Raw genomic sequence first — 25,843 nt, 5'->3', positions numbered from 1 at the left:
AACCTGGAATGTTAGATCCATGAATCAAGACAAATTGGAAGTGGTCAAACAGGAGATGGCAAGAGTGAACATCGACATTCTAGGAATCAGCAAACTAAAATGGATTGGAATGGGTGAATTTAACTCAGATGACCATTAATCTACTACCATGGGCAGGAAGCCCTTAGAAGAAATGGAGTAGCCATTATGGTCAACAAAAGAGTCTGAAATGCAGTACTTGGATGCAATCTCAAAAACGACAGAATGATCTCTGTTCATTTCCAAGGCAAACCATTCAATATCACAGTAATCCAAGTCTATGCCCCAACCAGTAACGCTGAAGAAGCTGAAGTTGAATGGTGCTATGAAGACCTACAAGACCTTTTAGAACTAACACCCCCAAAAGATGTCCTTTTCATTATAGGAGACTGGAATGTAAAAGTAGAAAGTCAAGAAACACCTAGGGTAACAGGCAAATTTGGTCTTGGAATACGGAATGAAGCAGGGCAAAGGCTAATAGAGTTTTGCCAAGAGAATGCACTGGCCATAGCAAACAAGCTCTCCAACAACACAAGAGGAGACTCTATACATGGACATGACCAGATGGTCAACACCGAAATCAGATTGATCATATTCTTTGCAGCCAAAGATGGAGAAGCTCTATACAGTCAACAAAAACAAGACCAGGAGCTGACTGTGGCTCAGATTATGAACTCCTTATTGCCTAATTCAGACATAAACTGAAGAAAGTAGGGAAAACCACTGACCATTCAGGTATGACCTAAATCAAATCCCTTATGATTATACAGTGGAAGTGAGAAATAGATTCAAGGGACTAGATCTGATAGATAAGAGTGCCTGATGAATTATGGACAAAGGTTTGTGACATTGTACAGGAGACAGGGATCAAGATCATCCCCATGGAAAAGAAATGCAAAAAAGCAAAATGGCTGTCTGGGGAGGCCTTACAAATAGCTGTGAAAAGAAGAGAAGCAAAAAGCAAAGGAGAAAAGGAAAGATATAAGCATCTGAATGCAGAGTTCCAAAGAATAGCAAGTAGAGATAAGAAACCCTTCCTCAGTGATCAGTGCAAGGAAATAGAGGAAAACAACAGAATGGGAAAGACTAGAGATCTCTTCAAGAAAATTAGAGATACCAGGGGAACATTTCATGCAAAGATGGGCTCAATAAAGGACAGAAAAAGTATGGACCTAACGGAAGCAGAAGATATTAAGAAGAGGTGGTAAGAATACACAGAACTGTACAAAAAAGATCTTCACAACCCAGATAATCATGATGGTGTGATTACTCACCTAGAGCCAGACATCCTGGAATGTGAAGTCAGGTGAGCCTTAGAAAGCATCACTATGAAGCAAGCTAGTGGAGGTGATGGAATTCCAGTTGAGCTATTTCAAATCCTGGAAGATGATGCTGTGAAAGTGCTGCACTCAATATGCCAGCAAATTTGGAAAACTCAGCAGTGGCCCCAGGACTGGAAAAGGTCAGTTTTCATTCCAATACCAAAGAAAGGCAAAGAATGCTCAAACTACCACACAACTGCACTCATTTCACACGCTAGTAAAGTCATGCTCAAAATGCTCCAAACTAGGCTTCAGCAATATGAACTGTGAACTTCCTGATGTTAAAACTGGTTTTAGAAAAGGCAGAGGAACCAGAGATCAAATTGCCAGCATCTGCTGGATCATGGAAAAAGCAAGAGAGTTCCAGAAAAACATCTATTTCTGCTTTATTGACTATGCCAAGGCCTTTGACTGTGTGGATCACAATAAACTGTGGAAAATTCTGAAAGAGATGGGAATACCAGACCACCTGGACTTACTCTTGAGAAATCTGTATGCAAGTCAGGAAGCACCAGTTAGAACTGGACATGGAACAACAGACTGGTTCCAAATAGGAAAAGGAGTACATCAAGGCTGTATATTGTCACCCGGCTTATTAAACTTTTATGTAGAGTACATCATGAGAAACGCTGTGTTGGAAGAAGCACAAGCTGGAATCAAGATGGCCGGGAGAAATACCAATAACCTCAGATATGCAGATGACACCACCCTGATGGCAGAAAGTGAAGAGGAACTAAAAAGGCTCTTAATGAAAATGAAAGAGGAGCGTGAAAAATTGGCTTAAAGCTCAACATTTAGAAAATGAAGATCATGGCATCCGGTCCCATCACTTCATGGGAAATAGATGGGGAAACAGTGGAAATAGTGTCAGACTTTATTTTTTTGGGCTCCAAAATCACTGCAGATGGTGATTGCAGCCAGGAAATTAAAAGATGCTTACTCCTTGGAAGGAAAGTTATGACCAACCTAGATAGCATATTCAAAAGCAGAGACATTACTTTGCCAACAAAGGTCCATCTAGTTAAGGCTATGGTTTTTCCAATAGTCATGTATGGATGTGAGAGTTGGACTGTGAAGAAAGCTGAGCACCAAAGAATTGATGCTTTTGAACTGTGGTGTTGGAAAAGACTCTTAAGAGTCCCTTGGACTGCAAGGAGATCCAACCAGTCCATTCAAAAGGAGATCAGTCCTGGGTGTTTATTGGAAAGACTGATGCTAAAGCTGAAACTCCAGTACTTTGGCCACCTCATGCGAAGAGTTGACTCATTGGAAAAGACTCTGATGTTTGGAGGGACTTGGGACAGAAGGAAAAGGGGACGACAGAGGATGAGATGCCTGGATGGCATCACCAACTCGATGGACTTGAGTTTGAGTGAACTCCGGGAGTTGGTGATGGACAGGGAGGCCTGGTGTGCTGCGATTCATCGGGTTGCAGAGTCGGACACGACTGAATGACTAAACTGAACTGAATGTGAATTATTAATTTTACTAGTTCCCAGACAATATTCTAATCATTTCAACTCCAATTGCCCTCTTACCCCTTTCTTTAACGTTGCTATGTATCTTAATTCTGCAATAGCTTTCCTGGTGGTTCAGCTGGTAAAGAAGCTGCCTGCAATATGGGAGACTTGGGTTCAATCCCTGGGTTGGGAAGATTCCCTGGAGAAAGGAATGGTTATACTGGCCTGTGTACTGTATACTGGCCTGGAGAATTCCATGGACTGCATAGTCCATGGAGTTGCAAAGAGTTGGTCAAGATTGACCGACTAACTCCACTTTAGATATACAAATGACCTTAGTCTTATTCTGTTCAGATAACATAAATACACTTGCCCACATATTTTCACTTACTCCTACTCTTCATTCATTTCTATAATTCATTTTCAACTTCATATTTTCTATTTGAAGACATCTCTTTGTATTTCAATAAATGCAGATCTGATGGAAATGAGATCTTTCAATTTTGTGTGTCTGTAAATGTCTAAATTGCTATCATTTTTGTGGATATTTTCAATGAGTATAAAGTTCTAAGTTGGCAGAATATTTTTTCCCCTGCCTGTTAAAGATCATTCAGTTCAGTTCAGTTGCTCAATTGTTTCTGACTCTTTGTGACCCCATGAACCACAGCACGCCAGGTTGCCCTGTCCATCACCAACTCCCAGAGTTTACTCAAACTCAAGTCCATTGAGTTGGTGATGCCATCCAACCATCTCATCCTCTGCTGTCCCCTTCTCCCACCTTCAATCTTTCCCAGCATCAGGGTCTTTTCAAATGAGTCACTTCTTTGCATCAGGTAGCCAAAGTATTGGAGTTTCAGCTTCAGCATCAATCTTTCTAATGAATATTCAGGACTGATCTCCTTTAGGATGGACTAGTTGGATCTCCATGCAGTCCAAGGGACTCTCAAGAGTCTTCTCCAACACCACAGTTCAAAAGCATTAATTCTTAGGTGCTCAGCTTTCTTTATAGTCTAACTCTCACATCCACACGTGACTACTGGAAAAACCATAGTTTGACTAGATGGACTTTTGCTAAGTAATGTCTCTGCTTTTAAATATGCTGTTAAAGATAGCCATCACATTATTTTTCAGCTTCCATTGTTTCTATTGAAAAGTCAGCCAACAGTTTTACTGTTGCTTCTTTGAAGGTAATGTGCTCCTTTCCCCTCTGGTTGCCATTGATATCTTCTCTTTGCTTTTTGCCTTCAACAATTTCAGTAAGATGTGGTAGGTATAATTAAATTATTTTTATTTATTTTGGTTTGGATTTGTAGTATTTCTTACATCTATGGTTGGAGGGGAGAAGGCAATGGCAACCCACTCTAGTACTCTTGCCTGGAAAATCTCACAGAGGAGCCTAGTAGGCTGCAGTCCATGGGATCATGAAGAGTCGGACACGACTGGGCGACTTCACTTTCACTTTTCACTTTCATGCATTGGAGAAGGAAATGGCAACCCACTCCAGTATTCTTGCCTGGAGAATCCCAGGGACGGGGGAGCCTGGTGGGCTGTCGTCTATGGGGTTGCACAGAGTCAGACACGACTGAAGCGACTTAGCAGCAGCAACAGCAGCATGGCTTGGACGTCCTTCATCTGTTTGGGAAAATTCTCAATTATTCCCCTTATATACTGTTGTTGTTGTTCAGTTGCTAAGTCATGTCTGATTCTTTGCAGTCCCATGAACTGCAGCATGCCAGGCTTCCCTGTCCTTCACTATCTCCCAAAGCTCGCTCAAACTCATGTCCACTGAGCTGGTGAAGCCATTCAATTATCTCATCCTCTGTTACCCACTTCTTCTCCTGCCCTCAATCTTTCCCAACATCCGGGTCTTTTCTAACAAGTTGGCTCTTTGCATATATAGCCTATATATTGCTTCTGCCTATTCTCCTCCTCCTCCTCTGGGATTCAAATTTTATCTATATTAGAATATCTCTATATTAGAATATTATAGACAATATAGAATTTTATCTATATTAGAATATAAATATTATATTTATCTATATTATAATATCTCATATATCATATTAATTTTTCTGTAGTTTTCATTCTTTTTTCTCTTCATGCTTCAACATGGGTATTTTCTAATGACCTAGTTTAACCTAATGCTTTCTTTTTATAATTCTTCCAATCTGCTGTTAACATCATCATTTGGTTCTTAAATTTTATTACTGCATTTTTCAGTTCTATATTTTTCCCTTGGCTTTTGAGTTCCATTTCTTGGGTGCATTTTCCATTTGTCATTTATTTTTTCCAGCATTTTAATACATTATTTAAACATGTGTATTTGATAACAGTGATAAACGGCTCACTTGCCTTTTCCCCTGATTACCTCTTTGGTGTAGCTGGTAATTTTATTGAATGCTAAACATTCTGTATTAACTGTAGAGGTTCTAGATGATTTTATATTACTCCAGAGAATTTTTACTCTATCCTCTGGATAATTACCTTAATCTAGTCAGGAGTCCAGGCTTGGTTGCAGTTTTTATAAACCTTGGTCTATATCTGGTTCACACTCATTCTTAGGATATAGTTCTCTAGGGGCCCAAATGTGGCTGATGGAGACTGAAATTAAATTTTTATTTCCTCAGGCCCACGAAACTGCTCAATATTCCACTCCGGTTTTTGGTAGTTTTGGACTTAGGTTCTTAAACTCTTTCCCTACATTATTTAAGGATTCAGAATCATGAAGTAACTCACACTTCTTTATGCCATCCTTATAACCAAGATGTCAATTCCTCAGTTGTAAATGACATTGGCAGTGTCAGCATCCCTCTGTGATAATAATTCCTACTGTGCATACCTTCCTCCCCAATTCTGGAAACAGCATTCCTTTCATTTGCCCATTTACAGTTGGAAGTAGTAAAGGCTTCCCACTGTTGCCAGTCTCAGGATGCTTCACCCTCTGTTCTTGGTCACCTTAAATCATTCCCACAACTCTTAAATACCACATTCATAAAAATATCTTTAGCTAAATTCATGGAGAATGTTATCCTTTGTCTTCCAGTTTCTGACTGGTACAATATGTAACTTCCCAAAAGGTAAGAACTGTTACTCTGAAGTATTAGCTAAAAAAAAAAAAAAAAAAATCAGCAATCTTATATAAAATTTGTGCTTTAACTGGATGCTCTAAGATATATTTAAGGTTTGTTATCAATAAATCTGATTCTTAGAATTTACCAGAAAAAGGGCTGTTTATATGAAATGAATAAAAGAGAAATTTTATTCAAATTATTCTTTGCTTGAGCTAATCCATGAAGTTTAAGCATTGGCTTGAATAAGATATCTAATTCCTTTCTGCTTCATCTTCTTTTGATAAACATACGAAACCGTTGGGAGCCCTTTCACCAGCATCCTCCTTGACCATTAGACATTTACATATCATAAAGAGAATGAGCAACGTGCTGAATATTTTCAAAGGCAATGTCTGCATCCCTCAAAAAAAGTTATTCAAAACGTGTTGCATAAATGTTATATTCCAGTCTCCCCAGATAGAAATCTTGGTGTCAATCAAAAATTCCTGCAATTTATTACCTACTGATGAAGTTACTTCCCCATTTGAAAACTTCTATACTACCCTTGAGAGAAATTTCAGTGTTCTCTCTATCACAACAGATTGCTTTTTAAATTAAGACATATGCCATACTTTATAAGAACTTGCAATCTAGGATACTAGACAATAATGACTAATAAAATCAGAATATGATTAAGATTTATATTATTAGGTATAAACTTAAGTTTCCAGCAGTCAAGGAAAGAGTCCAGGGAAGGTCAACTGAGTATGACATGGGATTTGAATACTCATAAATGTGAGAGTAATTTCTACCTTTTTGAGAAACGGCATGACTATATATCTTGACCAAAGCCACTCAGAAATTTCAGTGGCAAAGTAGAGTTTAAAAAGAACTAATAATCATATATCTAGCCATTCAACAAGTCCTTTGAGCTGTACTTCCTCTCATTTGATCTAATACTTCATAGTACCTTTTTGCTAGAGAAATGAACTCTCACACATAGACTGTTTCAGGTTAGTTCTTTGCTATTAAATCTTTGGAAGGGGAGTGAGCATAAAAGAGTTTCTAGGATTGCAGTATGAAGTTCTTAAGCTCCATTGTTTTTGAGTCTTACTCTTCTTATACAGTCTGTCTCTATTTCATCAAAGAGAGTTATTTGTGGAAATGAAGAGAAAAAGTGATGAAAAGAGAGAAATGAATTTCACAGGGTCCAAATTATCCATTTAGGCTTCAAGGTAAAAGCACTAGGTAAGAGGATTCTTTCCTGGTACCAACAATAGAGAAACTTTGTGAGAAGTCAAGTCCTCCAGGGTTCAGAGGCCTCAAAGCAGGACCAGCAGCCTCCATTTGCCCCTTTTAAGGAGTTACAGAAAGTGCAGAGAACTATTTAATTCTAGACATAGGACCTCAGATAACCTCTGATACACAGATGACACCACCCTTATGGCAGAAAGTGAAGAGGAACTAAAGAGCCTCTTGATGAAAGTGAGAGAGGAGAGTGAAAAGGCTGGCTTAAAACTCAACATTCAAAAAATGAAGATCATGCCATCCAGCCCCATCACTCAATGGCAAAGAGATGGAAAAACAATGGAAACAGTGACTGACTATTTTCTTGGGCTCCAAAATCACTGCAGATGTTGAAGGTAGCCATGAAGTTAAAAGATGCTTGCTCCTTGGAATAAAAGCTATGACCAAACTAGACAGAGACATTACTTTGCCAACAAAGGTCGATCTAGTCAAAGCTATGGTTTTTCCAGTAGTCATGTATAGATGTGAGAGTTGGACTATAAAGAAAGCTGAGTGCTGAAGAATTGACGCTTTTGAACTGTGGTGTTGGAGAATACTCTTGAGAGTCCCTTGGACAGCAAGGTGATCCAACCAGTCCATCCTAAAGGAGATCAGTCCTGAATATTCATTGGAAGGACTGATGCTGAAGCTGAAGTTCCAATACTTTGACCACCTGATGCGAAGAATGGACTTATTTGAAAAGACCCTGATGCTGGGGAAGATTGAAGGCAGGAGGAGAAAGGGACGACAGAGAATGAGATGGTTGGATGGCATCACCGACTTGATGGACATGAGTTTGAGTAAACTCCGGCAGTTGGTGATGGAGAGGGAAGCCTGGTGTGCTGCAATCCATGGGGTTGCAAAGAGTCAGAAATGACTGAGCAACTGAACTGAACTGATAGGACCTGAAGGGCTTCCCTTGGGGCTCAGCTGATACAGCATCTGCCTGCAATGTGGGGGACCTGGGTTCAATCCCTGGGTTGGGAAGATCCTCTGGAGAAGGGAAAGGCAACTCACTCCAGTATTTTGGCCTGGAGAATTCCATGGACTATATAGTCCATGGGGTCACAAAGAGTCAGATGGGACTGAGAGACTTTCACTTCCACTTTCTATAGGACCTGAACATAAGAGGGCCCAGAAATAACCTAAGCATGGTGGCAGGAAGAGTCTCTTGAGGACAGGTGGATCCCTATGAAAAATTGTTATCCTGGTACCAGAGCCAAACAGAACAAACTGAAGAGTCCCATGTCTTTCCTTCTTTCCAAAGGAAAAACTTAGGATGAGGTGGAGACAGGCGATGGGGGCATGTGTGTGTGTGTGTGTGTGGAATTACTCCAAACCATACAATTTAATCTTTCTCAGTTCAGTTCAGTTCAGTCACTCAGTCGTGTCCGACTCTTTGTGACCCCATGAATCACAGCACGCCAGGCCTCGCTGTCTGTCACCAACTCCCTGAATTCACTTAAACTCATGTCCATCGAGTTGGTGATGCCATCCAGCAATCTCATCCTCTGTCGTCCCCTTCTCCTCCTGCCTCTAATCCCTCTCAGAATCAGAGTCTTCTCCAATGACTCAACTCTTCGCATGAGGTGGCCAAAGTATTGGAGTTTCAGCTTTAGCATCAGTCCTTCCAGTGAACACCCAGGACTGATCTCCTTTAGAATGGACTGGTTGGATCTCCTTGCAGTCCAAGGGACTCTCAAGAGTCTTCTCCAACGCCACAGTTCAAAAGCATCAATTCTTCAGTGTTCAGCCTTCTTCACAGTCCAACTCTCACATCCATACATGACCACTGGAAAAACCATAGCCTTGACTAGACGGACCTTTGTTGGCAAAGTAATGTCTCTGCTTTTTAATATGCTATCCTGGTTGGTCATAACTTTCCTTCTAAGGAGTAAGCATCTTTTAATTTCATGGCAGCAGTCACCATCTGCAGTGATTTTGGAGCCAAAAAAAATGAAGTCTGACACTCTTTCCATTGTTTCTCCATCTATTTCCCAAGTGATGGGACCAGATGCCATGATCTTAATTTTCTGAATGTTGAGCTTTAAGCCAACTTTTTCACTCTCTTCTTTCACTTTCATCAAGAGGCTTTTTAGTTCCTCTTCACTTTCTGCCATAAGGGTGGTGTCATCTGCATATCTGAGGTTACTGATATTTCTCCCGGCAATCTTGATTCTAGCTTAATCATACTAGCTAACATTAATTACTCTTCTGGGAAATTTAGATCCCTGGCCTCATTTAATTTTTAAAACAATACCCTCACATGTAGTAGGTACAGAGGGGCAGAATAGTGGTTCAAATGGCAACTCTACCACTTTGGGCTATATAATCATAGTAAGTTACTTAGCCAATTTATGCTTATTTTTTTTCTTTAAAATGGAAATAATAATATCAGCAATACTAATAACAATGATAAAAAATAGTATCAGCAAGTCACTTAACACAGTAATTCCACCCAAAGAGATGTAGTTCTAATTATGTGTTAGACAATTGCTCTTTTAACCATCTGCCATTTCTATTAATCCTTTTCCCATGGAGTTGGATTCAGTGAGAAGAGAGAAGGTTTCTCTTCAATACTCCCAAAAGAAGGTAAAGGGAGAAATAGAAAATGCCTTTCCTGCACCATGCCCAATGTTCTGTTGAACTACCAAGGTCTAGAAACCACTCAAAAAGGGTTTTATGTTGCTTTGGTAATAGGAAAAGTTATGGTAGTAATGACGCCACATCATTGTCTTAAATAGGAGGCAGACATAGAATTTGGAAGCAGGGAATTAAACAAGGCAGCTCTGTTGTGGGCTCGTGAATTCCCATTTACGCCGTGCCCTCATGCACCCACTTGACCCTTTGGCATTCCTTGGAGGACATGGAAATGTCAGCCAGCAGCCTCCCGTCATTATTCCTGACACAGATTTCATTCCATTTCCAATAATCTTAGTGAAGTTTCCAGCTTTCCCCCACAAGCATCACATGTCCATCAGCACCACAACATGCATCTGAGTATAAGCCCTAGCAAAGAGATGGCAAACAGGTCATATTTAAATTTTTCTTTCCATATTGACAAATGACATAGGACTCCTATGGGTGTACATTTGACACCCTCATGAATACAAAATGAATTTATTATGATTAGTGCTTTCACCTAGAATATGACATTAATCCACAATGATTGATGGGCTACTTAAAATAACATAGTAACCTTTTCCTAAGGTGGCTAGGTGACCCCATATCGACTTCATTAGTAATATTCCCTGAACTGTATTTATGTAAATGGAAAAAAAATCATAAGGCTACTTTATCATTTACAGTCAAGCACAACTCTCAATGTAACTACATCTTATGCAAACTGAAATACAATTTGATTTCATTCCAGAGTATTTGACAATGTTTTATTTCCACTCTTGAAAAATAAGTGCACTTGCAACTGAACAAAATGCTCATGAATTATCATTAAAAATACGTAATGATTAAATTTAAATCATACTAACAACAGCTATTTATACTACTTGTTCTGTCAAAAACTATTGCTTAGTTCTGTCTTGGATAAATCAATGGTAAGCCTTGCTCAAAAGATTAGACTGATGTTTTCATTCATGCATGTGTTATATATTTAAGAAAAAAATAAAACCTCAGGTCATTTAATATGGATTCTTAATCATTTCTTTGAACTAAAATATATGATTAAAAGGAATCCCTGTCCCTATGCTCATGCTGTTGATTGGTATTTAGAAACTGCTGGATAGCTAAGGGTTTGAGTTTAAATGTTTTTTAAAAAATACACACAGAGAATTAACTGGGAAGCCACATAAGACTGGGTTCTCATTCCTTTTCTACTGTGTGTGTTTTTTTTTTCCAATGTGGTACTTCTCACTGCCTATTCACCTACTTAGGATGTTACAAACATGCATCCCACTTTCTAGTATGATTTTGATTTTGATCTAAAGAACAAAGTGAAGTTTACATGAAAAGGAAAATAAACAAGCCATGACACACTGGAACAAGAAAACATAATGCACAAGACATCAATGAGGACAAAGAATTGCCTTTCTGAATTGTATCCTGCCTAAAAACAGATTTCTATCACAAATAATACAAACACTCTCCACATACAACTTATGATGCGAACTGAGGTTTGATAACTCAGCTACAATCCATGGGGTCACAAAGAGTCGGCCATGACTGAGTGACTAACACGCACACACACACACACACAAAACACGTAGTTGTATGGAGAAGGAAATGGCAACCCACTCCAGTACTCTTGCCTGGAGAATCCCATGGACAGAGGAGCCTGGCGGGGTACAATCTATGGGTCGCAAAGAGTCAGACATGACTGAGTGACTAACACACACACATACCTCAGCTGGAGGGGTGGACTTACGGAAGTTAAAAAAACAAAATATGCCAGTTAGCACACCCAACTTGGGAGAAAACACATCGTTCTTTAGTGAAGTTGCATGGATTAGGAGTTGGAAAATTAGCTACTCCATCCACACAGCATGGTGTGACCTTGAAAAGTCATTTAAAGTAGTTGTGCCTCAGTTTTGTTTCATTTATATTTGTAATATCATCTCTTTCATTCCTCAGATTTATGTTGAGGAACAAATAAGATACTGTATATAGAAATATTTTTTAAAATGCAAAGTATAAAACCAAATCAAACATTATAAATGCTATTTAACCTCTTGTTATAGTAAAACATAGGAATCTAACATACATACCAGAAGCAACAGGGATTGCAAGCAAGTAGTTGCAACCATCCAAAAAAATACTAAGAGCTTTTATAGGTACTAAAAGGGATACAAATAGAAATGGGCTATGACTAGAAGAAAAGTGAAGACATATAAATAACTGTAATGTATATAAGATCAGTAGTGGTAAGTAGCTGTGATGAGTAAAATACAAATAATTGTCTGAAAAAAGTGAAAGTGAAAGTCGCTCAGTTGTGTCTTTTGACCCCATGGACTATACAGTCCATGGAATTCTCCAGGCCAGAATACTGCAGTGGGTAGCCTATCCCTTCTCCAGCAGATCTTTCTGACCCAGGAATTGAACCGGCGTCTCCTGCATTGCAGGCAGATTCTTTACCAACTGAGCTATCAGGGAAGCCCAGGAAATTGCCTATAACAGCTCAAAGAAAAATCAGAAAGCCTTGTGGAAGAAACTTGACTAATGCTAGGCCTTAAAGAATGATAGAATTTAGACGTGAAGAGATGGGGAGGCAAGTCTTCTAAGCAGAGAAACAGTATGAGATGCCAGCACCAAAACTGTGATTCCTCTAACATAGGGAAACTGCAAAGGGGGTCTATTAAGCTCTTGTTCGGAATAAGTGAGGGAAATGTTGGGGAAATATTCCATGGTAATGTTTATTGTGTGGATCACAACAAACTGGAAAATTCTTAAAGAAATGGAAATACCAGACCACCTGACCTGCCTCTTGAGAAATCTGTATGCAAGTCAAGAAGCAACAGTTATAACTGGACATGGAACAGACTGGTTACAAATCAGGAAAGGAATACATCAAGGCTGTATATTGTCACCCTGTTTATTTAACTTATATGCAGAGTACATCATGAGAAATGCTAGACTGGATGAAGCACAAGATGGAATCAAGATTGCCAGGAGAAATATCAAAAACTTTAGTTATGCAGATGACACCACCCTTATGGCAGAAAGCAAAGAAGAACTAAAGAGCCTTTTGATGAAAGTGAAGGAGGAGAGTGAAAATGTTGGCTTAAAACTCAACATTCAGAAAACTAAGATCATGACAGCTGGTCCCATCAGTTCATGGCAAATACATGGGGAAACAATGGAAACAGTGACAGACTTTATTTTGGGGGGCTCCAAAATCACTGCAGATGGTGACTGCTGCCATGAAATTAAAAGACATTTGTTCCTTGGAAGAAAAGTTATGACCAACCTAGACAGCATATTGAAAAGCAGAGACATGACTTTGCCAACAAAGGTCCGTCTAGTCAAAGCTATGGTTTTTCCAGTAGTCACATATGGATGTGAGAGTTGGACTATATAGAAAGCTGAGCACCTAAGAATTGATGCTTTTGAACTGTGGGTTGGAGAAGACTCTTGAGAGTCCCTTGGACTGCAAGGAGATCCAGCCAGTCCATCCTCAAGGAAATCAGTCCTGAATAATCATTGGAAAGAATGATGCTAAAGCTGAAACTCCAAAGCTTTGGCCACCTGATATGAAGAAGTGACTCATTTGAAAAGATCCTGATGCTGGGAAAGATTGAAGTTGGGAGGAGAAGGGGATGACAGAGGATGAAATGGTTGGATGGCATCACTGACTCAATGGACTTGAGTTTGAGTAGGCTCTGGGAGTTAATGTCGGACAGGGAAGCCTGGTGTACTGCAGTGCATGGGGTCGTAGAGAGTTGGACACGACTGAGTAACTGAACTGAAATGAATATTTATTGAATGTATGCTATAAGCCAGGACTTCCCTGGTAGCTCAGATGGTAAAGAATCCATCTGCAATGCAGGAGACTGGACTCAATCCCTGGGTTGGGAAGATCCCCTGGAGAAGGAAATGGCTACCCACTCTAGTATTCTTGCCTGGAGAATTCCATGGAGAGAGGAACCTGGCCAGCTACAGTCCATGGGGTTGCAAAGAATCTGTCAGGACTGATCAATTTTCACAGGGCTATAAGCCAATTACTGTTCAACATGCTAGGGAAAGAGCACTTATGAAAACAGACCAAATCACTACCCTGGGGCAGGGGTGGCGGGGGGAGGTAAGGGCTGACATTCTAGGGGGTATAAATTTATGCCACAAAATGTCTCTAGCTCATAATCAATTTCCAAAACAGCCTTCTCCATGATTATTCTCCTTCTTCTAGACTAGCCAAAGTAAGTACATATCAGATACACACATTCACGTAAACTCTAAAATTTGGAGTGTCACCACTAATGTCCAAGATGCAGAATTTTGATTTTGAGAAAACAAGGTGTTTCTGAAAATTTGGTGGGGGTAAAATAAGGAAATGGGTCCTAAAAGGGGTGAAGAGAAGAAATTTCCCCAGTGGTTTTCAACACTCTATTCATATTAGAATCATCTGGAGAGCTTTAAAAAAATAATATCCCATTTCTGGGCTCTGACTCCAGAACAATTAAATCAGACTCTCTGGAGGTTGGATCCAGACATCATTATTTATTTTTAAAGTTCTTCAGGTAATTCAAATATGCAGGCAGATGAGAAACCATTGAAGTAATCAATACTCTGAAGAAGGGTCTCACTTTTTTTTTTTTTTTTGGCTTTACAGTTAAGTAAGTGGATAGATAACTTGCATAACCTAAATCTTCTATTATAATTCAGTCAGAAAAGTCACAGAATTTGGCAAGGGAAAAGTTATCAGTTATTAAAACAGTTGAGAGAAAGCCTGACAAAGTCAAAAAGACAGTCAGAGGGAGAATTATTTGGAGGAGACACTGAAGTTAAGTGGGGAGAAGTTGAGATGCAAATATGATTTCCTAGATTTGAGTCTTGGCTTCACAGTTAACTTTGTGATTTTCCCATCTATTTGAACTTTTATTTTCCATGTATAAAACTGAACAATATAACAAAATCCTTCCTTTTGCCTTTCAGGGCTCTGTTGAGAGTCAAGGTAGAAAGCATTAGTGAAAGTGTACTGTAAGCTAAAAAATTCTAACACAGATTTGAGGGATTACATCCTGACTGAAGCAACATCAGCAAAAACATTAGTCCTGTGAACAATGCCTTTACTATTCATTTAGACACAGTATATAAAACCAATCCTATTAGATGCACACTTAGGAATTAAAGTCATTTTCTTTCTACACAAGATACTCATGCTATATGTTTTACTAGTCAAGATGTCTCTACAAAAGTCCCACTGAAAATCCTTACTAATGATGGAAGGAAACAAAAACTAAAAATCAACTGTTAACAATCCTGATCAGGTTATGCTAACCTAGCTTGAAACCAAATAAGGTGGATGAGGAAAGGAAACACAGGGACAAAAGAAAGCCTTAACAATCCAGGAAGAAAGCACTAAATCTCACTGACAGAAGATAAACTTCTTGGGCACCAAGGCAATGACAATGGTGTTGATCTATGTGTCCACAGATGTGGCTCCAGGGTGTAATCTGTCCAGTTGCTCAATATCAGGACAGCCACATGGGCACCACCTCAGGGAAGATAAATAGGAAACCTCTTAGTCAGTGAGATAAACACAATTGCTCTTGCTAGTTCTTACATGGAAAGCCTGCTGATTGTCACTTCTGGACAGAGGAAGTGCTATTGAAATATTCTGAGACACAGAGAGTAAAAGATCGAAAGGGTGATGGGGTGCAGAGAGACAAAGTTTTGTTTGTATCAATTCACTCAAGTTGGGTAAGGCCACCCCACTGAATTTCATTGTGGAGTAAGTTACAAGGCAAAGGACAATTGGGAACGTTTTATCATATGATATGTAAAACAGGTATGCATAATATAGGAAACTTACCCTTCAAGGTCAGGGAAGATCAGAGATATGAAAGTTTGAGAGAGAATAAAATGGGTTGTTGGTATCTCAGCTATTGGATCAATATCCCACTCCACTCAAACCAATGGAAATCAATCCAACCTTTCTATAAAAGGTCAGTTCTTATACTAGCAGGCAGAAGGGAGGAAGGAAATCAAACCATCTTAAGAAGAGAATGTGGAAGAAAATTTATTTTAAAAATAAACACTCTGACCTTCTTAGAGCTTTCAGTCAAGCAATATGCTAAATTCAAGAAACAGCCTGAACATTTTAGAGCAAACCCATGCCTCTGTTTTAATTATTAAAGTAAACATGTTATCATTTATTATGTGTATATTTAGTCAGCAATTACAACATGCAGGCACAATCCTAGGTTCCATAAGGAAGGACAAAGAGAATCAAACACAGAATCAACCTTCAAAGAGCTTACAGTGTACTGAGATAACTCCACATAAAAAGTAGCAATGTACATGGTTCAGATGGTAAAGAAACTGCCTGCAGTGCAGGAGACCCGGGTTCAATCCCCGGTTGAAAAGACCTCCTGGAGAAGATAATGGCTACCCCCTCTAGTATTCTTTGGAGAATTCCATGGACAGAGGAGCCTGATGGGCTACAGTCCATGGGATCACAAAGAGTTGGACACGACTGAAGCAACTAAAACTTTCACTTTCACACTAGTAAATACATGTCCTAAAATAAAAATGACCATGTACAGTGAAGAGAAGGAGATTCCATCTAAAAAGTTTGATCAAGGAGGCTAAAACTGCTTTTATTTTCTTTTATGTCAACATAAAATTGATTCTTTCTCATTAAAATCTCCTTGAATATCTAGTGGAATAAATAAACCTTAGATTTATTCTCAAGAAACCTGTTTCTGCCTCTAGTTTCAAGAGGAGCCCGAGGAAGATTTAGAGAATGAAGATCTAGAATAGTGTCCAGCCTCTGAGAGCAGTTCCAGATCATTTTTGACCTTTTTTTTTTTATACTTGAGGGATTGATTACCAAGTGTCCACACACGGGCTATCCATCTTAACTGGTACCTAGACATGAAATGCAAAACTTGCTGTGTGTAGACGCTTTTGTGTTTTTTATAGCTTTCCTCAAACTATTTCAAACAAGGAGCTGCTTCAAGGCATTCCTCAGATCTGGAATATAGAATCAGATCAGCTCCAGAGAGAATGGGAGCCAAGTGGGCTTCCCATGGGGAGTCAGAGTTCCTCTCAAAGATAAACTACTTTTCTTGCCTCAGTATTGAGAAGATATCCTTGGTCAGGGTTGTGCTTTCCCATTTTCTCTTAAAAAGAATTTGCTGAAATAATAATGCCATTCTCAGGTCGTATAATATGTACATATTGAAATGGTAACATTGTCCTCAGATCACATGACATTCAAATATACCACTGGTTCTAAATCAAAATGGTAAAAGCTACTGAATTTGAGAACATAATCCTAGTTTTTAATCAAACAGTTTTGGCAACCATTTACCAGTGGACTTTTTTAGTTCTATAAAGTGGATGTTGATGGTACCTGAAGCAGGCATTAATAATCTTCACTGAAACAGAATGAATGGTAAGGAAGGAAACTAAAAACTTAGTTTGATATAATTGCAGTTTAATGTGCTTTATTGGTGTGACTTGCATAAGGCTTAAGAAACCAGTCAATTTCAGTGAACAAACAAGAAAATATCTAAAACTAGCTATTTATATTGTGTGTAGTTAATCATTACTTGCTTGAATTTTTCACATTCTAACCAGCTGTTCTGGCATTTTGTAGATGCAGTCTAAATAATTCTACCTATATTCCATCAGCCTTAAATGAACATGACAAGTATTTGTGTTTAGCAACATTTTCTAAAGTTGATAACTTTGTAAACAATTAGATGGTTCACTCCAGTTTCCTAAAATACAGACATTTTACAAGTAGATTGTTCTGAGAACAACAGTTCCCTCATTTCCAAAGGGCATTACAGAAACTACAGAACTAAACTGGCCACCTTCTTTTAATTTCCAGGACTCACTTTTCCATATATCACTTAAGTGAAACATAAATGTATTTTAAATGGTTTACCTCCTTTTAGGTGCCTATCAAGAGAAATGGAAATGTCTATTCTACAGTTATCAAAAATTTCCTATATTTTTATTTAATTAAAAAGAGAGAGAGAAAATTGAATCATGTCACAGGCAGGCGGAAGGACACCGCAGGCAGGACTGTGTTTTCCAGTGGCATCCCAGAAGATAATGAGTCCATGTCTATGGAAATTGATTCATTAATATTTCATCGAGGCAGCTTCAGAGCAATTCAGGAACTAGCTACCAGGAATTCAATCAGTGAATTCAATGAATTGTTGAGCTTAAAATACCAGGGGGTGGGGGAGGGGGCAAAAATATACATATATTTGGCATGTGTGCATATTTATACATACTGATGTGACACATATATGCACATGAATACAGCCATACATATTAAAACACAGCACATGCAAGACACTATCATTTCTAGGCTTAAAATCAGTCTCACCTGCCTTTATTCTTAAGAATTTCCAAATAAAACAAAAATTACTCAAGTTTAATATCATTCTCCTGACTGAGTACCTGATTGGAAAGCAAGTTAAAAACTGTTAGCTGCAACTTTTTCACTGGTAGTCACATTTATCAATAAAGCCCCTTCAATCAATTGCCAACGCATCAAGATGGCTCCCAAGGACCCATGCTGCAGCTCAAAAAAACGGGGATCAAATATTTCAAGAGAAAGGACTGCTGGTGTGGGGCAGAGCAGCCAATTTACCGCACTGAGAAGGGCCAGTTAGGGGAATAAGATTCAAATTATCATGTCGGCTAAGTAATCGGTCTTTGGGTGTCCCTAAACACCAACCTACAAATAATTTTATTTTCATTTTGGATCAATGTCTTCTAGCCCTTGTCTAACTAACCTGTATTGATGTCTTTTTAATTAAACCATGCGTGATATGCTCGCTCGGCAGTGGGGCATACTGAGTGTGCATGCTAGGAATTCCAGATAAGGTAATTATGCTATTTGTCACTGTCATGATTAATGTGTGACAGCTGTTATGACAGCTGTGCCACTGTTTTGTCACAATACTCTGTTCATCCATAACAAAATTAGCTGTCGCACTCAAAGGTACACACTGGCTGCTATTTCTTTCTGAAGTCAACAATGAGAAAATCGAGAGGGAATATTACATGAAGTCCATGACAAACAAGAAAAACGACATCTTTATTTTTTTTTCTTTAAATGATGATATAACCTGCCTGCACTGAAAATGCAGATAGCTCACCTCTAGCAAACAAGCTGTCACAAGGAGCCAATCTACCACTAATCTAGCTAACAAGGTCTCAGTATGTGAGGGGTTTGCTTCATAATGTGAATCTGCCTTGTCAGGCAAGCCTTTTAGATGTTACCCAAATTAGCATTGGCTGGAACTGTTACTGCCTGTCAAGGTGGAAAACTGCAAATGCAGAGTTATAATAGGAAGTGGGAGACTGACTCACCCTTTGGGCGTCAGTCAAGTGGAGCAAAATAGGTGTTCTGCCTCCATCTCCCTCCAGACAGTCATCCCTCCTTCCCCACAAAGCCCTGCACCCTAAACTGGGGAAGATGCTTTCAGGAGCTGTCTCCAAATAGAGATGTAAATTGTCAGATGAAGGCAGTTATTAATGTTAACCAATATTGTTTCTTACAGAGCCCTAAGACTGGACTATAAAACCACAGAAGACACTGATGTGAAGAGACAGATGGCTACAGTAATAGCGTCATTATTCTATAGCTTTGGGTGAAGTGGATACTGCATATGTTCCATAAATTTAAAAGAAAAAAGCCCACGAAGATTGTCTATTCATAACAAAAAAGAAACATTGTGACATCAGAGACCCTGAGTGCAAAAGAAAGAAAATATGTCATGTCGGATATGTATAACTAATTGAATATGGTATTTTCTCTCTTAAAAATTAAAGGGAGAATGGCTGTGGCTATTACTGTTTTGCAACAAATGATTAGTTCAATTTACTGACAATATATTTAAATTTGCCAATAACTTAACCAGCAAATATAATATGCACTTTTAACAACAGTACTGTTTAAATCAGGCCCATCTGTACTGTCTCTCTTAGGCCTCTTCTCCAAAAACAGCCCTGGAACAGAACGCTGAATTATTTCAAACAATTAGAATGATTACAAAGGAAATGTTACCACCTGCTGCTGACTCTTGGCAGTCATCAGTCAATGAAGGATTTAGAATATTTATCAACAATGACCTAAACTCCTTTTGATTTGCCTCTGATTTCTTCATATGGGAAAAGTAAATTCTTTGAAATTCAAACAAAAGATGGTAGGGATTTCAGGAGTAAAAGTCACTTCAGCACATCAATCCCAGGAAGACCTTGCTGTTCATGGATTAATAAAGAATTGACTTCTCAGGACTTCCCTGGTGGTCCAGGGGCTAAGACTTCATGCTCCCAATGCAGGGGGCCCGGGTTCAATCCCTGGTCAGGGAACTAGGTCTCAGACACTGCAATTAAGAGCTCATGTGCTGCAACTAAGAGTTCGCATGGTGTAACTAAAGATCACACCTGTGGCAACTAAAAAAAGATACCACATGATGCAGCTAAGGATCCCGGTGCTACAACAAAGACATGCCACAGCCAAATTAAAAAATAAGAAGAAGAAGAATTGACTTCTCTACAGATATTTGAGGGTTCCTCCTCTTTGGTTTCAAACAAGCTGGAGGCAAGACTACAGATTAAGAGGCTCTTAAATTCACCCCCTCCCATGAGTGCACCAAATACAACTAACTGTTGAACAACCACTGATTTAAAAAAGACTGGAATCCATTTAAAAAAGATATTCTACATCTAATGACATAAGAAGAAACCATGAGAAAGCAGGAGGTCATGATATAGCCAAATCTTACCGTATCATCCAGGAGGGCAATCCACAAACTGGAAAAAAATTATATTGCAGAAATTTGCTCACAGTAGTGAGAGCTCTGAGCCCAATGCAGACCCCTCCAGCCTTGGGGTCTGGCACGAGGAGGAGGAACCCCTGGAGCACTGAGCTTTGAAGGTCAGTAGGGCTTGAGTGCAGGAGCTCCACAGGACTGGGGGATACAGACTCTACCCTCAGAGGGTTCACACAAGGTCCTATGTGCACTGGGTCCCAGGAAAAAAGCAGTGACTCCGCAGGAGGCTGGGGCAGATCTACCTGTCTTGGAAGGTCTCCTAGAGAGGCACGGAGGCAACTGTAGCTCTCTCTGGAGTCCTAAAAGCTGATGGCAGACATAGCAGGGGCCTGTATGAACTCTGGCTGGAGTCAGAGGCAGATATTTTGGGCCCCTGATATGGAGACCTGGCTCCACTTGACAGCCTGTAGGCTTTACTGATGGGACGCCTTAGGCCAAACAACAAATGGGTCGGGAACACAGCCCTACCATCAGCAGCTGCTGCTGTTGCTAAGTCGCTTCAGTCGTGTCTGACTCTGTGCGACGACAGCCCACCAGGCTCCCCCATCCCTGGGATTCTCCAGGCAAGAACACTGGAGTGGGTTGCCATTTCCTTCTCCAATGCATTAAAGTGAAAAGTGAAAGGGAGTCGCCCAGTCGTGTCCGACTCTTCGAGACCCCATGGACTGCAGCCCATCAGGCTCCTCTGTCCATGGGATTTTCCAGGCAAGAGTACTGGAGTGGGGTGCCATTGCCTTCTCCGGACCATCAGCAGACAGGCCGCCTAAAAAGACTTTCTAAGTTCAGTCATCTCTAGACACGCCCCTTGACTCAGCCCTGCCCACCAAAGGCCAAGATCTGGCTCCACCTACTAATGGGCAGGCATCAGCACCCCCCACTAGGAAGTCTACACAAACCTCTAGACCAGCCTCATCCACCAGGAGGCAGGCATTAAGAAGGAAGGAAACTACCATCCCGCAGACTGCGGGATCAGAACTTACCCTGGGATCAGCTAGCTGGCTCTGGGTCCTTGGGTGCCGAGAGGGGAGTATGCTGCTGGGACACATAGGACATCCCCTACACAGGGTCACATAAATAAGTGACTACATGAAGAACTCAGGAAAAGAACGGATGCACAGAGGGAGAAGTTACCAGAAGTTTTTATCAAACAGAAAAATGCTAAAAAAAAATCTGGTGGCATGCTTAAATAGATTTCAAATCAGGATAGCTAGGCTTTCTTCAACTACACTAGTTGTTTTCTCTGTGGCAGGTGTGTGAGCCCTTGATGGTTCTTTTCATTTTCCCTTTCTACCTCAAAGGAGACAAGAACATTGGTTGCCTTACATTATTCTTACCAAGCATATAGCACTGAGCTACTCAATCACAAAGGTTTTTGGATGAAGGAAGTGATAGCCCTTTCCATGTGATAAATGCTCATGCATGAATGTTCATGAATTTACAGACAGTATCTTTGTTAACTCTGTTTCCACTCATCCTGAGAACTCCCTGTTGAAAACTACCCATCTTCAAGATCCACCTCCAGTGCTATCTCTTTCATGAAGCATTTGCTGAAATTTTGTCCCCATGTGTTCTTGCCCTTCCTTTTCTCGGGACTCCCACAGCACTTACTGCTTGTTTGTTTGCTTTAGTCACCGATGGTATTTGATTGTGAAAGTCGCTCAGTCACGTCTGACTCTTTGTGACCCCATGGACTTCTCCAGGCCAGAATACTGGAGGGGGTAGCCGTTCCCTTCTCCAGAGGATCTTCCCAACCCAGGGATAGAACCCAGGTCTCCCTCATTGCAGGTGGATTCTTTACCAGCTGAGCCACAAGGGATTGGGAGATGATTATTTATGTGCATTTCTTACCTGTGGGCTCCAAAGAGAGCAGGGCAAGATTCACTTTTTCTGAATCTTTTAATTTCTCACAGAATCTAGGATACTATCTCACACAGAGTAGGCCCTTTGGTTCATACTTATGAAGTAAATCACAATTCTTGCATAACTGAATGCTGAAGAGAGTGTTTGTGTATTGTAGTACCTGTATCAAGTGATGGTAAAGAATTTAGGAGCTATTTAATGTGAGTAACTTTGTATAATTGAAAATGAAATATTTAAACAGACAAATGCTCCCAAGTGATACCAATCAGATCACCTTTAACGTCAACTGATATACCCAGGAGGGATATCAGATTAATGGGACACCTGAAATAACCGTCATAAAAGGGCCCTAATTAAAAAAGGTGTTCCAACCATAGAGATAACTTATTCTTTTCTAAAGCCAGGGAAATCTAGAAAACACCTCTCTATATATAGCTGAAAAGGCATCCATATAATCCATAACAAACAGGACACAATTTTTGTGGGAGTTCTGTGGGAGTCAATTTTTGCAGAAGGCAATTACACTGGAGGATAATTGCACTTGCAGTGTTCCACAGGTCTGTGAAATTAGCAATTAAGCACAGAAGTAGCTAGAACAATAGAAATAGTGTAGATGGGCTGTATGCAGCAATGGCAAGCTAAAACTTTAGAACTCTGCAATTAGAAGATAAACTCTAGCACCAGGAACCTAAAACACCAGGATTAAATGGGGGCGGGCAGGGTGCAGGGGGAGATGTAGGAAGATGTAAAGATGATGCATAATTAGTAGCAGGTAGCAAGAAGAGGGGGGATTCCCTGGCAGCTCAGACTGTCAAGAATCTGCCTACAAGGCAGGAGCTTGCCCCGTGTGCTAACTTGCTTCAGTCGTGTCCAGCTTTTTGTGACCCTATGGACTGTAGCCTGCCAGGCTCTTCTGCTGATGGAATTCTCCAGGCAAGGATACTGGAGTGGGTTGCCGTGCCCTACTCCAGGGGATCTTCCTGACCCAGGGATCGAACCTGCATCTCTTTCGTCTAACCTGCTTTGGTAGGTGGGCTCTTTACCACTAGTGCCACCTGGGAAGCCCACAATACTGCTCTGTAACATCCCTGGTCACATGATGCTGTGATCACTCACCTAGAGCCAGTCATCCTGGAATACGAAATCAAGTTGGCCTCACTATGAACAATGCAGGTGGAAGTGATGGAATTCCAGTTGAGCTATTTCAAATCCTAAAAGATATTGCTGTGAAAGTGCTGCACTCAATATGCCAGCAAATTTGGAAAACTCAGCAGTGGCCACAGGACTGGAAAAGGTCAGTTTTCTTTCCAATCCCAAAGAAAGGCAATGCCAAAGAATGCTCAAACTACTGCACAACTGCACTCATCTCACACGCTAGTAAAGTAATGCTCAAAATTCTCCAAGCCAGGCTTCAACAGTACATGAACCATGAACTTCCAGATGCTCAACCTGGATGTAGAAAAGGCAGAGGGGCCAGAGATCAAATTGTCAACATCCATTGGATCATGGAAAAAGCAAGAGAGTTCCAGAAAAACATCTACGTCTGCTTTATTGACTATGCCAAAGCCTTTGACTGTGTTGATCACAAAAAACTGTGGAAAATTCTTAAAGATTTGGGAATACCAGACCACCTGTTCTGCCTCCTGAGAAATCTGTACGCAGGTCAAGAAGCAAATGTTAGAACTGGACACGGAACAACATATTGGTTCCAAATCGGGAAAGGAGTACGTCAGGGCTGTATATTGTCACCCTGCTTATTTAACTTATAGGCGGGGTACATCATGTGAAATGCTGGGCTGGATGAAGCAAAGCTGGAATCAAGATATATGCATATCAATAATCTCAGATATGCAGATGACACCACAATTATGGCAGAAAGTGAAGAAGAACAGAAGAGTCTCTTGATGAAAGTGAAAGAGGAGAGTGAAAAAGTTGGCTTAAAACTCAACATTCAGAAAACTAAAGTCATGGCGTCTGGTCCCATCACTTCATGGCAAATAGATGGGGAAACAGTGGAAAGTGTCAGACTTTATTTTGGGGGGCTCCAAAATCACTTCAGGTGGTCACTGCAGCCATGAAATTAAAAGATGCTTGCTTCTTGGAAGAAAAGTTATGACAGACCTAGATAGCACATTGAAAAGCAGATACATTACTTTGCCAACAAAGGTCCATCTAGTCAAGGCTATGGTTTTTCTAGTAGTCATGTATGGATGTGAGAGTTGGACTATAAAGAAAGCTGAGTGCCGAAGAATTGCTGCTTTTGAACTGTGGTGTTGGAAAAGACTCTTGAGAATCCCTTCGACAGCAAGGAGATCCAACCAGTCCATTCTGAAGGCAATCAGTCCTGAATATTCATTGGAAGGACTGATGTTGAAGCTGAAACTCCAATACTTTGGCCACCCGAGGCTGGGAAAGATTGAAGGCAGGAGGAGAAGGGGGCGACAGAGGATGAGATGGTTGGATGGCATCACCGACTCAATGGACATGAATTTGAGTAAGCTTCAGGAGTTGGTTATGGACAGGGAGGCCTGGCATGCTGCAGTCCATAGGATCACAAAGAGTCAGACACGACTGAGGGACTGAACTGAACTGAACATCCCTGGAGAAGGAAATGACAAGCCACTCTAGTATTCTTCCCCGGAGAAGTCCATGGACAGGGGAGCCTGTCTGTGGCTCTCAAAGAGCTGGACAGGACTGAGCCACTTACACTTTGACTTTTCATGAAGAGGACCCAGTGTAAATCTGTCAGACATTAGGCAGAATTATTTCTGGTTAGGGAGAATCAATAAGTACCAGAACCCAATGAACTGAACCCTTAATTTTGTTCATTTTAGTTAACTTGTTAATAACCTGAACATTTTATCTCATTGTGAGGGCTGGGTTTTCTTCCTGAAAGTCACTCTTTTAATACATACCATGTTAACCTTTTGTAACACTTCCAATAAAGCCTCTAGTTCTGGGGACTTTTGTTTCCACTTGATATTGAGAGGGTTCCCTTCTTACCCTCAGAGCAGTAATACCTTGGGTCCACCACCTTAGTCCAGTGATTCTCAGACTTTCCTACACATTGGAATAATCTAGGGAACTTTAAAAAATACTTATCTGTAGATTCCCACCTGCAGATATTCTGATTTGATTGGTCAGAAATCCAGATTGGACACTGCTTTTTCTAGAAGCTTTGTAGGGAATTCTAATTTATAGCCAATGTTGGAAACTATTGCTAAAGCTGAATGCCTTTTTACCATTAATATGCATACAAACCATTTGAAGATTTTGTTGAAATGCAGATATTGATTCAATGAAGTTGGAGGGTGGAGTCTGACATTTCCAATAAGCTTCTTTGTAATGCTGACACTCCTGATCTACAGACA

This window comes from Bos indicus x Bos taurus, chromosome 8 (genome assembly GCF_003369695.1).
Source record: "Bos indicus x Bos taurus breed Angus x Brahman F1 hybrid chromosome 8, Bos_hybrid_MaternalHap_v2.0, whole genome shotgun sequence".
In the NCBI taxonomy this organism is placed as follows: Eukaryota; Metazoa; Chordata; class Mammalia; order Artiodactyla; family Bovidae; genus Bos; species Bos indicus x Bos taurus.
This window is presented reverse-complemented; position numbering follows the sequence as displayed.